This window comes from Quercus suber, unplaced genomic scaffold (genome assembly GCF_002906115.3).
Source record: "Quercus suber isolate HL8 unplaced genomic scaffold, Cork oak 2.0 scaffold_122, whole genome shotgun sequence".
Taxonomy (NCBI): domain Eukaryota; kingdom Viridiplantae; phylum Streptophyta; class Magnoliopsida; order Fagales; family Fagaceae; genus Quercus; species Quercus suber.
This window is the reverse complement of record NW_027069587.1, coordinates 1,058,326-1,073,534: the sequence shown is the minus strand read 5'-3', so window position 1 is coordinate 1,073,534 and position 15,209 is coordinate 1,058,326. Positions and strand designations below refer to the sequence as shown.

The following is a 15,209-nucleotide window of genomic DNA, read 5'->3' as shown; positions in this document are numbered from 1 at the left end:
ATAGGCTATAGGCTTATGATGTGAAAGCTGTTAGTTCATTTGGGCAATTTTCCATAGATTTAATAGTTGAATATAGTTTTTGCAAATCCAAAACTTGCAAATTAATAAGAGCATCATTTCAGAAGATGGTTGTTTGAAGGGGAGCTTAGGAAATGAAACAGATAGAATCAAATGCCAAAAATTGTTGGTTAACTAAAAATATAGATTTTCCAAGTTAGATTATTTTTATGCAGAGTTGCTGAAACAGACATAATGATGTACCATTCCTTGAATTATGAGTGATTCTAGTTCCTCTAGTGTGAAGTCTGCGTGCACAAATTCCATCAAGCATGGAATAGGCATTCAATTACTCGTTTGCTTCATTGCTTGTTTACTCTATACCCACTTCTGAACATCAGGTAATACTCCCACTTCGACTAGAAGATCAACCTCAGAATGAAATGGAGACTATTCTCTCGCCTTTTACTAAAGAATACTGTGTGCTCGCTGCTCAAAATGGCATGCATCAATTTTTGAGGGGTTGATTTCAATAGAATCCAACCCCCACAAAACTAGTTAAACTTGTGACACCAATATTCACAATTTATGTGCTAATTTACACATATTAAAAGGTAAAAAACCTTATTGGTAAAATCTTTGATTAATCTTTGCCTATATAAAATTCTTATTAGTGTCTTGGTCTGATGCTAAAAAGTTATCATCATGAGTTGATGTCATAAGTTAAAACTCTCCTAAAAAAAAGGGGAAAAAAATTGGTTAAAACTCTCTTGAAGAAAAGGAAAAAAATAATAATTTAAAAGTCCACATTTTATAATTTACACATTACACATTTTGGAAGGTGAAAAAAAAGTGTACATTTAAAACATAAAAGTCAATGTTAAAAAGTGATTGTATAAAAGTGGATGTGAGAGAATAAAAGTCCAAAGTTGTCAATTACAAACGGAGCACAAATGGAATGTATAAAAGTGGATATGAGAGAATAAAAATCCAAAATTGCCCGTAACAAATAGGGCACAAATGGCTGATTTGCTGACTATTCTTGAATAGTTTGTTATATTGTACACGTGTACTCAATGCTCAAAGCCTACTTATATCAATTACATTCCAAAATGGACATCGTCAATTGTCCATTGTCAAAGCCTACTACTATAACTTGATAAAATTTATCTTATCCAAAATATCATTAATCTTATAGAAGGTTAACAGTGATGTATCAATAACATCAGTTTGTAAGAATAATGTAATCAAAATTTGTAGAAAATCAAGTCAACACTTGTGATCATTCGGTTACATGTGACCACTCTCACTGAAGAAACCATGACAAAGAAACTCAAGATGGATCACTATCTATCACATATCCATATTTCTCATTTTATCCAATCCTTATGTTACGTCTCTAGTTTGTTTCTGCGAAATAATTGGACAATAGTCTATTTTTAATTCAATAAATGCTTGAATTAAGGTGGAGAAACAATATCGAGCAACCTGCAGCCTGTTCCTTGAGTAATTATATTTCAATAATCTTACCACATAATGGACATGGATTCTTGAATTGAACAAGCATATATTTTCAAAGGGATGGTACTAAAATTATCTTCATTTTACGATTAAGATTTTTTTTTCTTTTTTCTTTTTCTATATATGATTTGTACAGAGCACGACATCATTTAAGATTTTAAATTTGATGTTGCACTAAGTCTCTCAATTTAAATTAGAAAAAAAAGTCAGTAGGTTGGCATATTTCAGGGGGTCATTTTTTACTTGTATAGTTGTATTCGTGACTATTTTAAGACCACTCTTTAGAGCATTGCTAACCAAATTTCCCATATAGTCAAAATGCTTCTCTGGGAATTACAAATTAGAAGATAGGCATCTGTGGTATTCAGCTATGGAAACTATGAGAAAGAAAAGAAAAAAAAAAAAAAAGATAGGCAGACATGGACAATAGGTTGGGTGAGATGGAGGAAAGGAAGCCAAGTGCTGTGTGATGTATGCTGTCCTGTTGTTTTTCTATTTGTGCTATCTTTTCATAACGCTTATCGCGTTTTAACTTATATGCGCTCCGTGAAAGTGTCTGTGGACAAGAAGCAAGGGACTGTATAAGCTATAAAGTAGCAATTGTCATGTGCTCATTGCATTTTCCTCTTTGTTCCTCTTGGGTTCGGCATGCTGCGTGGCTCTCTTTAGGGAAATTAAGCAGGGTCAGAAGATTGTGCCTGTTGATGTTGAAGAACCAAACCCGTGGTTCAATAACTCCAACCATGAAGAAGGTATCCTATGCATCAGATAAATAATGTAGGTTCCACATGATCGAAGAACATGATTATGGAATCCATACTCTGAAAGAGGGATCATGTATATATCTGATAGTGTGTTGGTGTAGTTAACAATCAGTTGTAACTATTGTAAGTTTGTAACAAAGTGGATTGCTATAGAGAAATATAAAGGGATGGAAAGGTCGTGCCTCTTTTGACTGAACTCCCGGCACCCTTGGTTTAGTTTGTGATCTTTTCCTCTTTCATAATAAGGTTGGGATCACTGTCTCATTTTTTTTTTTTTTTTTTTTTGCTAGGTAAACTAGTGGGGGAGGGGTGAGTTGGATTCGAACCCTAGACATTGGTGTTTGTACCATTGGGCTATCACTAAATCTTGTCTCATTGTAAAGTTAATCGTACATTGCACATCGAGAAATCAATATAGTTCCGTTTTCCCTACCTTTCCTGTACATGCTATATAGGTTTTGATGTGAAAGCTGTTAGTTCATTCCGGTAATTCTCCGTGGATGTAAAAGTTAAATGTAGTTTTTGCAAGTCCAGAATTTTCAAATTAAGAGCATCATTTCAGAAGATGATTGTTTGAAGGGGTGCTTAGGAAATGAAACAGATAGAATATAGATTTTCCAAATAAATTATTGTTGTGCAGAGTTGCTGAAACAGACATAATGATGCACCATTCTTTGTATTAAGAGTGATTCTAGTTCCTCTAGTATGATGATTCTCTGCAGAAATTCCATCAATCATGGAATTGGTGTTCAATTACTCGTTTGCTTCATTGCTTGTTTAACCCACTGCTGAACCCAAGGTAATAGCCCCACATCGATTAGAAGATCAACCCCAAAATGAAATGAAGACTGCTTATAAGTTGCTATGACTAATAGAAACAACATACGGAGCCATGCAGTGAGCACAAAGCGAACTATTCTTTCGCCTTTTACTAAAGAATACCGTGTGCTTGCTGCTCAAAATGGCATACACCAATTTTTTGAGGTGTTGATTTCAATAGAATCCAACCCCTACAAAACTAGTCAAAGTTGTCTGCAAATTGTTCTCTTATACAGTTATACTAGTTTATAGCCACTAATTGTACTAGTTGTCCAAAGTTTCCAATAACAAACAAACACGAATGACTAATTTGCCAAGTATTAATTCTTGTATGATCTGTCAAATTGTGATGTGTGCGGGATGCTCAAAGCCTACTTATATCAATTATATTACAAAATGAGCTTTGTCAAAGCCTACTACAATAATGTGATAAAATTGTTATTATTTAGATCATTAATCTTATAAAAGGTTAACAGCGATGCAACAATAATATCAATTTATAAGGATCATGTAATCAAAATTTGTATAAGATCAAGTAAACATGGGAAATCATTCGGTTAATTACATTTGATTATTGTCGCTCAAGAGACTAGGACAAAGAAACTAGTTTATTTTAATGCAATAACAGCCATGAATTTGAGGTGGAGAAACAACGTGCAGCTTGCTCCTAAGTAATTATATTTCAATAATCTTTCCACATAATGGGCATGGGTTTTTGAATTGAACAAGGCTCATCTTTTCAAAGGGGATGGTACTGTTGAAATATATATACACACAAACACACATTCTTTTCACATATCTGAAGGGTACTAAAATCCTCTTCATTTTACAATTAAGATTTCATTTTCTATATCTGATATTATAGTGTACGAAGTTATTTAAAATTTTAAATATGATGTCGCACTGGGCCACTCAATTTAAATATAAACAAATATATAAAACAGCAAATCAAGTAGTCGGCATATTTCAGGGGTCATTTTTTACTTGTATAGTTGTATTCTGTGACTATTTTAAGACCACTCTTTAGAGTATTGCTAACCAAATTCCCATATAGTCGAAAATGCTTCTCTGTTAATTACAAATTAGAAGATAGGCAGCAGTGGTATTCTGCTGCCATGGAAATTTAAGAAAGAAAAGGCGGAGAAAAAATAAAGAAGAAGAAAGGCAGACCATGGACAATAGGATGGGCGAGATGGAGGAGAGGAGGCCAAATGCTTGTGCAATGTACATTATCCTGTTTTTTTTCTATTTGTGCTATCTTTTCATAACGTTTATTGCCGTTTTCGCTTATATGCGTTCCATGAAAGTGTCTATTAAAAAGAAGCAAGAGAGTAGTTTAAGCTTTGACCTAGGGATTTTCATGTGTGTCATTGCATTTGGCTCTTTGTTCCTCTTGGCTTTGGCATGCTGCGTAGCTTTCTCTAGGGAAATTAAGAAGAGTCAGAAGATTGTGCCTATCGAGATTGAAGAACCTGTACCCGTGCCTCAGTAACTCCAACCATGAAGAAGGTATCTTATGTATCGGATAAATTATGTAGCTTCCAGATGGTTGAGGAATGTGATTATGGGGTCCATTATCCATACACTACTTAAAGAGGGATCCAATCATGAAGAAGGTATCTTAGGCATATATCCAATAGTGTGTTGGTGAAATTAAGAATCAGTTGTATCTTATGCATATATCCAATGTTACTAATCCTGCAGCTCAAATTTGTTCCATCGATCTTCTCTCCCAGCCTCAGGTTGTATATAAATACAAGGCAAGCTATGTAATTCATTAATTGAGAATAATACAGCCTGTTTTCTTTCTTAAATTCACTTCTCTTCCTTGTTTTTTCACTCTTCTTCTTCGAGCTTTCTCATGTTGCACCATTCTTGTTGACTACTTTTTAGTATCAATATTTCTTGTTCATTTTGGATTATCTAATTCTGTATGCACAAATTCAATCAAGCATACCGTATGTTTATATTATGACCTAATTAATGCTGAATATGACTTAATCCCACATTGTCCAGAAGATAAAGCAAATAATGGAGGACTCTTAATTATAAGGTGCTCTACCCTATGGTTAAACTCATGGAGCCGTGTGGTGAGCACAAAGCGAACTATTCTTTCGCCTTTTACTAAAGAATACCGTGTACTTGCCACTTATTGCGGCATACATTAATTTTTGGAGGGTTTTACCTAAAACCCTTACCAAGTTTAGTTAAAGTTATCATTGCATGAAAATTTTTACTAAATTAAGGTTAATATGGCGTCAATATTTTATTTGGTAATTAATGCGTAATTGAACAATATCTAAGTCACAATTTTAGTTTAAAAAAACTAGTACACAACTTTGTATGTAATAGCGTGTGTGCACTACCTTGTTAGTAATGGCTCGAGTGTGCACCAGTCATTTCCCATGTAATTAAACATTTAAACCCCATTTTTTAAACTTGTTGTACATCAATCTTTGTGTTACTTTGTCGGCCACCAAAGGAGCTTGGAATCAACTACGTGTTTTTTTTTTTTTTTTTTTTTAATCAACTACGTGTTTTGCTTGGTTACTTTGTTGCTTTGAAATGAGGTAAAGAAAGCTTTTTTTTTTTTACTAAAGAAAGCTATTAATTAAATAGAAGCTTAGAAATTGTGTGGTTTGTACTGTCTCTCTCTCTCTCTCTCTCTCTCTCTCTCTCTCTCTCTTGTGTGGTTTGTCCTAATTGCTAAATGCTAAATCTAAGATTTGTGATGAATTAAATAGCAAATTGGGGACAAGTGATGGAGAAAATAATTACTTATAAACATCTTAAGATAAGGGAAATGGAAACAATAGACTTAGAATGATGTCAAATGCATTAAAGATGAAGATCAAAGAGTGTTTATAAATAAGAGCAGATTAAAGAAAGATGAAAAATTCATATATTTTTATGAAATATTTAATAGAAGTGACACAAATTATTGGAGTGAATAGGATAACCAAATGAGGATAAAAACTATAAGTTTGTTTAAAAATTTTGGATGACCGAGCATATTAGAGTTGCAACTTGGCCCTCCCAAACGAAAATTCCTGGCTCTGCCCCTGAGGTCAACTATAATATATTGGTAGACTACTCCCCAACCATGCATACATACATAAATAATAGCAATCCCAAGGTCATAGGGAAAAAGTTTGATAGAAGGGGAAAATCTTTTATGCTAATACTTCGCAAATTTGTACATGAGGAACATATCAATAAAACACATCCTGGCTTCTTTCCCTGCTAGACCACGAGATAAGGCTGTTGACATGAGGATGATACATACCTGACATTTTCAGTCTTTCCTTTTCCATTTCAATTTTTCTCATCACCTGGAGTTGGAAATCATAAGCATAGAATGATCCGTCTTCGTCCCTCTTGAAAACCAGATCTCCTTTGATTCTAAAACTGTAAAGGGGGACCATATCCAATATACAGCCCGTTTTGATACTAAGTTGCTTTGTCCAAAGTTCCCCTAAACACTTCAAGATCAAAACGCCTATCTGGTTCTCTTCTTCATGAGTGACAAAACCATAGAAACCACGCATCTCAACAATCCTATCATGATACCGACTACTTTTTGGGAGAGGTATTGTATGAAACCTCTCCTTGTCCACTTCAATAGACACCAAGTAATCACTACTTGACAAAACCATAGAAACCACGCATCTCAACAATCCTATCATGATACCGACTACTTTTTGGGAGAGGTATTGTATGAAACCTCTCCTTGTCCACTTCAATAGACACCAAGTAATCACTACTATCAATATTAGGTACCCAGTGCAAAGCTCCAATTGCCAAAACAGGCAAGCATCCAAGCTAGCGCAAGAGTCCAAAAGAAGGTTCATTCACTGCTCTCCAAACTCTGGTACCAAGATTGTAATATCTCGCAACCAGTATACCTCAACTCATCCTGAAACAAGTGCACCACTTTATATTCACCAGTAACGGTGCAAAACGCAAAGCCATACGATTCTTTATTAGCAGGACATAAAGTACCCAGAGGAAGAGAAATCAACTTCCTAGTCGAAGAAGAAAGTTTGAGACGCAGTCTTTAGGAATACAGGGGACAAGAGCATCTTGCAGCTTCTCTCTCTCTTCCTTTGACAATGCTCTCTCCTCCACTAATCTTAAAAAGCTTGCCTTCTTTTCACCCATTAGATTGGCCATTGTGCCTTTTAATTATGGTTGGAATACCTATAGATAAAATATTCATTTAGAAAATTTTTGTTAATGATTGTAATTGTTAGGAGATAAGAAACAAATTAAGTGAAAAATGAAGAGGGTGACGGGTCATGGGGAACGTGCACAACCAGTGTCTTAAAATTTCAGGAAATTATATTAAATAAAGGGGGGAAATTAAAATTTTTACAAAATGAAGACAGTATTAAGAAGAAAGCAATGGATGTAAACAACAATGTTATCACGCAAAAGGATAGTATTAACTAATTTGTACTGAAAGGAAAAGAAAATCCACTCTAACTCGGAATCATGTGTCCACACTAACTCCCATTTAAGAAAATTAAAATTCTAAGTGTTGCACCCCACTTATTGAAGGGAGGTCTAGACCCACACATGAGAGGAAGTGTTAAAATAATGATAAATTCATTATTTCTTGTCATCTTAAGTTTTTAGGGATCAATGGTAGTTAATCAATTCATATCGTAGAATTCATATGACAATGAAAATGTACCGACATCATATCTTGAGCTTTTCTTCTCCCTAATTTTATTCTCACACACTCTCTCCTCCGGACTCTTCTAAAAAAAATTATATAAAGAGTAAAAAAATTATATATTCTTAGGTATTGAGTTCCTCAATTGAATTTAAATACTATTTAAAAAAGATTAATTATTTTCTAAAAAATATATTAAATTTTTTATTTTATTGGTTAATGTTCAAGTATTTAATTCAATTAGAAACCTAACGTATATGTACTATACATAAGAGAGAAAAATAAAATTATGTTAGCACATGATTATGATGTATCCAAAATGAAAATAAATGTATAATTTATTGTAAAAATAGTTATGCAAAATAGAAAAAAATAACTATGAATAACGTAGCCCAAAAACACAAGACTATGAAAAACCTTTTTTTTTTTTTTTTAATTAATTTTTTCCAATGACCGGATGAAAAGAACTCGGGAATGGAAATAAAGAATTCCGTACCATAAAAGACAACCCATCACAACAACAGCAACTTTTTCAGTACTACCTAAACTCTACGTGGCGGCTCCTCAAAACTCGCCCTCCAAGTCTGAAGTGTCTCACGACTCTCACCATTATTCAGATCTGTTTTCCTTGGTTTGGTAAGTTATCTCAGACTCTCTATGTGTCAATGGTGGTTCAATCTTTCCTTAATTGCTTCGAAAATATCTTCTATAAGTATAGCAATGAAACCCACAAAATGTCATTCACCGACCTCTGCAGATTGCTCAATAGTCACTCACTCCAATATCATGATGACTAAGAGACACCCTTCTTCTACTTGTTTTTCACCTCCTGAATCTGCAGATTCCGAGTCTTGTGAAAAAGAAACCAAAGCTTTCTTGTCCTAGTGAGATACAGTCTGATTTGAAAGAGGGTACTGAGATAGGTGAGGTTGAGGTTGAGGCTAAAGGCAAAGATAGTGATGGGTTTGAAGCGTTGGCGTCAAAGGAGGCTGATGAGAAAAGATAAGGGGCAGAGAAAAAACCAGTGTTTGATTTTGATCTCAACATGAAACCGGTTGAGCTCGGACATTGGCCACATGGCATTGTCGACAGTGATGTTGTCATTGATTCGGATGGTGATGATCATTGGTACAGTGAAACTGATCGTGCTAAAGAAGAAAAGGGGACCAGTTTGAGGGGTGAGAGGAAGAGATACACCAGGGAAGAGAAAGAGAAGGAAAAAGTTGTTGATGATGATGGTCGTGGTTGGTCAAGACTTGGGTTGGGGTCATTGTCTTCTTTGACAAATAAGAGAATGTCATTATCTCAGAATGACAAATAAGATAAGACTTGGGTCGGGGTCATTATCTCAGAATGAGATACACAAAGGAAGAGAAAGGGAAGGGAAAAGTGGACGACGACGACGATGATCATAATGTTTGTTTAAGTCTTGGTATGGGGTTGGTGTCATTGGATGCAGCTTTAACTTCTGGTTCTATTGACCTGAATGGAAGCAACTCAGATGGAGAAAGCTGAGATTGGTTCTAGTTTAGGTAATGGCAAGATCAAGCTATGTTTCATTAATGTATTTTGGTCTGGTTATTTAGCTTTTGCTGTTTGGCTTTTTAATTTTTGTAGAAAATTAAAATTTTCTGAGTAGAGATATTAATTTCGCTTCTTAAAACTGTTCTTGTGCATTTAATAAAGCGTTCATCGATGAAAACTGTACTGTAATCGCTTGTTCTAAAGATGGAAGATAATTTTAATCTATATATATATATATATATATTTATATAATCTACATCTATATCTATATCTATATCTATATATTACTAAAAGCTGAAGCGTAGCGTTTAATGTTGTCACACTCACGTTACGTCACATCAGCGACCATGTCATTTCCATCTTTTTTTGTCCTAGAATTTTAAAATTGTTTTTATAAATTTCAAAATCATAATAAATCTATAAATTTCAGAATAATAATAAATCTATATCATAAATTTCAGTCCTATCTCCATCATAAAGCCTACTTCTTATCTATTCAATTCCACCATAAAGCCCAACCCAAAGCCTTTTCAACTTAAAGGAAAATCAGGAAATTTGTAACTGTGAAATAGGGTTTCACAAAGGGTTTTGCGTGAGAAAAGGAAAGGACAAACAAACAGATTGAATTTCTCCCACCTTTCTGCTCTACGGTTACGCATCTCTTTAGGAAAAACATACTGTTTGAAGTTCTGCTCTATGGTTTCACATCTTTTCAACCTAAGGAAAACCCAAAAGTCTAAAACCATGAAGGGAAGGAATCTGATACCATTTGAAACCATGAAAATCTCCCCACCTTCCTGCTCTACGGTTTCACAGTAACTGCCACTTATATGACTTCCTTCCTTCCTATCTTCCTCTCCTCACAATAAAAATTTTAACAGAACCTGACTGATTCGGTTGAGGTATCTCTAAATCCCAGTTCTTTTTGTGCTCCATTCTTTTGCTTGATGTTTTTTGTTCCCCTTTTTTATATTTTGCTACTGCCTCTTTTGTGTTGTGGTGTGGATAATTGTTATGTTGAAATTTTGATTGCTATGGCTTTTAATTTGAGCTCTGACTGTTGGTTCAATACTGACAAAAGCTTTACTGCCTCTTTTGTGTTGTGGTGTAAATGATTCTTTTGATTGTTGTGGTTTTTAATTGAAGCTGTGTCTTTTGGTTCAATACTGACAGAAGTTGAAGAAAATTACAATGTCATATAAATCAATAAATTCAATATGGACAGACGCAGCAAAAATACCACCAATAGATTATCTTTTGATTTATATGAATTGGTAGTAATGAATGTCCAATAGATTATCTTTTGATTTATACGAATTGGTAGTAATGGTTTGGTAGCAAAATCGCCAATAGATTATCTGTAATGAATTGTTGCTCGGTTTTGAATTATATGAATTGTGTAGGCTGTTTGGATTGTCTTATTTCTAATAGATTCAATACTAAAAATTCCCAACACGGCGTTTATACCTGTCAACTTTCATCCGAAACATTGTGGGTCAATTTTATCCAAAACACCTTCCATAGTAATGATTTGATCGCAAAACCGCCAATGGAATATCCGTAATGAATTGTTGCTCGGTTTTGAATTATATGAATTGTGTAGGCTTTTCGGTTTTACTACCAAAATATAATGTAAAAGACATTGTCTTATTTATAATAGATTCAACACTAACAAAACCTAAAGAAAAATTCCCAACGCAGCATTTATTCCTGTCAACTTTCTTCTGAAACATTGTGGGTCAACTTTCATGCCACGAGCTATGATGTAGAAGGCACATTATCACCTTCCATAGTATCCCTCAAGCTGGATTGTTTCTTCAGTTTATGTAACCAAAAGAATTAAACAAAAGAAATACGACATTGTTCAATGAGTTCTTTGCTGGAAAATAAAAATGAATTCTTTGTTGTGGTGTGGATGATTGTTTTGATTGCTAGGGTTTTTAATTGGAGCTTTGTCTTTTGGTTCAATACTAACAGAAATTGAAGAAAATTACTATGTCATATAAATTAATAGATTCAATATGACAGATGCTATAGAAAAACTGGCAATAGATTATCTTTTGATTTATATGAATTGATAGTAATGAACTTCCAATAGATTATCCTTTGATTTGTATGAATTGGTAGTAATGAGTTGCTTTGTTGAATTCCATTGTAAATAAAGCTGGATTGTTTCTTTAATTAGAAATAAAAATGAATTGCTTTGGTGGGAAATTCCACTGTAAACAAAGCTCGGTTGTTTTTTCAATTATAAATAAAAATGAATTGCATTGCTGTGGTGTGGATGATTGTTTTGATTGCTAGGCTTTTTAATTGGAGCTCTGTCTTTTGGTTCAATACTGATAGAAGCTAAAGAAAATTACAATGTCATATAAATGAATGGATTCAATACTAACAGATGCTGAAGAAAAACCCCCAACAGATTATCTTTTGATTTATATGAAACGGTAGTAATGAGTTGCTTTGCTGGAAAATTAAATTGTAAATAAAGCTGGATTGTTTCTTCAATTAGAAATAAAAAGAAGAGGCTATGCTAAACTATTTTGGTTATATCTTTTGGTATGCTAGAATAAATTTATATTATCATTTGGTTGTGTAGGCTGTTTGGTTTTACTACCAATTCATTACGGATTATCTATTATGTGTAGGTTGTTCAGTTTTACTACCAATTCATTACAGATTATCTATTAAATTGCAAAGACACCAATAAGAGCTTGAATTTCTATGAGGTTGAATATATGTTGTTGATCAGTGAAATGGATAGCTTCAGAAAGAATACAAGTTAAGGGGAATAAAATAGTGCAAAAGATAAGGGCCCTCAAGTTGTCTTTCTTGGGTTCATAAATTTTGAACTGTAAAATATAAAAAAAGCAAAAGCAAAAAGAAAAAAGAAAAAGAAAAAGAAAAAGAAGAAGAAGGCATATAGAGCATGTAGGTGAGAATTCAGGCAGTGCTAAAATGGGCAGTGGAAGCTTCTAACACAAAGTGAATGTATGTGTATTAAAAGCAAAAACAGAGTTAGTAAAAAAAACAATACACCCCAAAACATAAAACATTAGATCTTTTTTAGTGTATGTGTATTTGCACGTGAGTGTTTGTGTTCATTCATCAAAAAAAGAAAAAGAAAAAAAAAGTCTTGGTGTTCAAAATGAAAAGGTCTTGGATTTAATTTTGTGAATTCTTATATGTGTTTATGTGGCTACCACTTAGAAACTTGATTTTAGGGTATAGTTTCTCTTCTAGATATAAATTTGAAATTCATAAGGAATTTTTAATTCTAATTCATTTTGGTTTCCATTTGGGATTTATAGGTTCTAATTTGAACCAAGATGGAACCACAATAGACTTTTAAATTGTGTATTTGAACTTTTAGGGGAAATTGATCTTCGGGTTTGAATTTTTATGATTCATTTTGTGGTGGGTTTGTGCATTGAGATTAGAGTTTGGTATTGGTTTCTTTTGAATTGTGGGTTTGTGTTTGATTTAGAGGTGCATCTGTGAATATGAGGTCATATGTTAGATATTTTTACTGATTTAGTAGACTATTGGAGGTGGGATTGGTATTGAACTTGGACTTGGTCTTAGTGTTTTGGTATTTAACTTATGAAGACAATTTCAGGTTTTGCAAATAGGATAGGTTTATATAGTAGAAAGGAGATGAATTGAATCACAATGGTCTTTGAGATTATGTATTTGAAATTTTAAGGGATATTAAGAAGAAGGTTTGATTTTTTGATGATTTATTTTGTGGTGGATTTGTTGAGATTAGAGTTTGGGATATTCTCTACAAATTTGAAATTTATCATTGAGAATGAATTGTGGGTTCAGTGAATTTGGGTCTAATTTAAAAGTGGTCTTGGTCTTAGGTTTTCTCCAAATAGAAAAGATTTATATCAGACAACAACAATGGCTGCCACTACTGCATAAGATTGGTTTACAAAACTGAGGGGGCCATTGGAAGTTGTCACGGTTTTTAGTGAATAATATTGTACATTCATGTTGCTAAACTCATCTGAATAGAGATTGTAGTAATGCATTTCAATGATTACATGATTGAAGTTTCCAGCAAATGAGTGTTGCTCCTTTGGATGAGCATTCCCCAACTAGTATATCTAAAAGCTGAAGTGTAGCATTTATTGTTGCTACGCTTCAGTTGAGCCACATCAGTGTTCACCTCATTATCATTTTCTTTTCAATTTTCCTATAATTGTTTTTAACATTTACTTTTTATTTTATTTTAATATTTACACTTTTTTCAACCTTTCTCCACCCTTACCTTTTCATCGATCTCCACTACCCTCTACATAAATACTATTCTTCTTCTTTTCATCTCTCCACTACCCTCTACATAAATATTATTATTCTTCTTTCTCTTCACCTTCCTTTATTTTGTCTCTTCTTATTCACACTCTCTTACTATAAATTTGTAACTATCTATTCCATTCTATGCATGATTTTCTCTCACAAAAAAAAAGGTTCTATCTCTCTCTCTCTCTCTCTCTCAATTTTTTGATGAATTTTTTTATACTTTCTTCTATTTATGCCAAATTACTAATCTTTTGGAATCCTTTCTCTTTTTTTTTTTTTTTTTTCTACACTAGAATCATTATGCTTATTTTCTCACTTAATTTAATTGGGTAGTTTGCCGGAATTCAAAAAAAGGTTCTCTCTCTCTTTCTCTCTCAATGTTTCGATGAATCTTTTTATACATTCTTCTATTTATGCCAAATTACTAATCTTTGGGAATTCTATATTTATTTATTTATTTATTTTTCTACACTAGAATCATTATGCTCATTTTCTCACTTAACTTAATCGGGTAGTTTGCCGGAATTCAAGTAAAACTAGTCAATAAGGAATTTTACGGCATTGGAGAATGCCTAAATATATACCAGCCAAAAGTTGAAAGTCAGCAAATTAGTGGAGCTATGATTAAGCTTCAAACGGGATTGATGGTATTGCCAATGTTCTTTAATTAGCATCCTTATTTCTATTTCTCTATATATGTTTCCTAGAATTAGTATTAGTCTCATTTTTATTTTCTCTATTATATTCTAGGTAAACCAAGAGTTCTTTAAAACTCCACATTGGTAAATGCCATTTAGATTTGTTTCTTAAATTGTTTTTTTTTTCTCTTTAATTGTTAAATGTTATCCTATTTTTGTTCTTTCTTATAACTCTAATTAATGTTGATAGTTCCTTTTTCTTTTCTTTTTTTTTTCTTTTTTTTGTGTCAGTTAAGGTTGATGGTTCTTTCTTACAGAGAAAAGAAAAAAATTGAAAACAATTGAATTCCGTATAAACGTGTACCTAAAGGGGATAGGAGCCTTTGTTTATTTGATCAGAGACAATATATTAAAGGGGCATATCATTTGACCATTGCATTGCATTTCGTAGAGGTTAAAAGATAAAGCTTGTCATTATAGGAAAACATTTTGGGTGGGGATAAGGGCATCATTTTGTTTGCTCAGAGTAACAAAAGATCATATTATAAAGGAAGCCCACAATCATATCACATGCTTATTACACTAACCATGAGCACAACCCATTATTCTCTCTCACCATGTTTCTACTACATTTGCATTTAGCAACCTAAGATTAGAATTTATTATCAGTAGAAGACCTGTAGAATCATTTAGTTTTTATAGGAAACCAGCCACAGACTTGCGCAATGTGTGGGAATATAAATATTATGCAATGAAATGTAATATATAAAAAGTAACAATTACTTCAAGCATTGTCTTTTTTTCCAAAAAAAAAAAAAAAAGGAAAGATTTTTACACTTATTTTTTAAAATCTTTTTATCTCTACAAATATGTCATTTTTTTTTTTTTTTGTGTGTGTGTGTATTTCATTAATATTTTTTAAGGTGAACCATATTCTTCTAACTTTGTTGTAGTGTGTTA

The 15,209-nt window shown here is 33.1% G+C and overlaps 2 non-coding genes and 2 pseudogenes across 2 annotated transcripts; 3 read left to right on the top strand and 1 right to left on the bottom strand.

The window, feature by feature from the left end:
* Nucleotides 1-405: 405 nt before the first annotated feature.
* LOC111992359 (U5 spliceosomal RNA) lies at nucleotides 406-538 on the top strand (annotated as a pseudogene).
* A 2,632-nt stretch (nucleotides 539-3,170) lies between these two features.
* Nucleotides 3,171-3,283, top strand: LOC111992358 (U5 spliceosomal RNA). Its single transcript, XR_002880841.1, has one exon. It is a non-coding gene; the product is annotated as a U5 spliceosomal RNA (small nuclear RNA).
* A 1,899-nt stretch (nucleotides 3,284-5,182) lies between these two features.
* LOC111992042 (U5 spliceosomal RNA) lies at nucleotides 5,183-5,295 on the top strand. The gene has a single exon (XR_002880799.2). It is a non-coding gene; the product is annotated as a U5 spliceosomal RNA (small nuclear RNA).
* Nucleotides 5,296-6,312: 1,017 nt separating this feature from the next.
* LOC111992336 (uncharacterized) lies at nucleotides 6,313-7,274 on the bottom strand (annotated as a pseudogene).
* Between the last annotated feature and the right edge of the window lie 7,935 nt (nucleotides 7,275-15,209).